This window comes from Mastomys coucha, unplaced genomic scaffold (genome assembly GCF_008632895.1).
Source record: "Mastomys coucha isolate ucsf_1 unplaced genomic scaffold, UCSF_Mcou_1 pScaffold1, whole genome shotgun sequence".
NCBI lineage: Eukaryota > Metazoa > Chordata > Mammalia > Rodentia > Muridae > Mastomys > Mastomys coucha.
The window spans coordinates 33,116,618-33,117,734 of NW_022196891.1; positions in this window are offsets into that span (position 1 = coordinate 33,116,618).

The window sequence follows — 1,117 nt, forward strand, 5'->3', positions numbered from 1 at the left end:
TGGAGGGAAGTGGGCAGGGAGGACAGAGCTAAGGCTGACATGTGAAGCTGGCAGCTGAGTCAGCAGAGTGACAGGATCTGAGAGTGAGACTCCAAGGAGGGTGGGTGACTCTGCTGCAAGGGGAGGGCCAGGACTCGGATCATCCCTCACAGTCAGAGTCCCTGTCTGTGCCTCTCGTCAGGCCTTCCCTTTGGCCTAGAATACTCCCACAATCCCATCCTACTCCTTCCTCTCTGCTCCAGATGAGGGACTTTGAAACTGTTCCTGTCCCTCTAGGTGGGGGTACAGCCTTCCTTCCCTCTGCTCTGTTGGACACAGGGCAGACTGTCGACTGTACGTTCTCTCTGTACTGCGAAGCTGGCTGTATCACAGTTAACTAAGCACAGGTCTGCCCAGCTTGGCCTAGTGAGAACAACCACGTGGGGAACAGATAGTATGTGCTGGCCTGTAACCCTGGCACCTAGAAGGCTGGTGCTGGAGGCTGGGTTCAGAGCCAGTCTGAGGGCACTGGAGAGATGGCTCAGTAGTTAAGAGCATTTGCTATCCTTACAGAGGTCCTGGCTTTGGTCCTCAGCACTCACATGGTGGCTCACAGCTATGGCCACTTCCAGGTCTAAGGGATTCAACACCCTTTTCTTACATCCACAGACACCAGGCAAGTACATGCAGGCAGAATACTCATACACATAAAATAAACAAATTCAAAACCAGCCTGGGCTGCCCAGGAAACCATTTCTCCAAATAAAAGGAAACAACAAACAAGTCAACAGAACCATAGAACTGCCCAGTGTGCCCAGCGAATGTTATCTAGTCTGGCTCTCCCACTCGGATAGTTTGATTCAGCAGCCCAGGGATCTTGAAAAGCTCACCCCAGGTGATTCCTAGATTTGAGAGTTTTGGACACCGATCCATTGTTTGTTACATAATTAGGTCTTATTTAGTGCTTAGAGTTAAAGTTGCCCACATGCTTATAAAAGGTATCAGGAGTCCTTTCACTGGGGCTTTTGGCATGCCAACTATTGTTGATTTAGTGGATGTAGTGGAAAGGGATGCTTGTGAGCTCTGCCCATGGAGCTGTGGCAAGTACCTACCCATGCAGTATGGCAGGGACAAACCG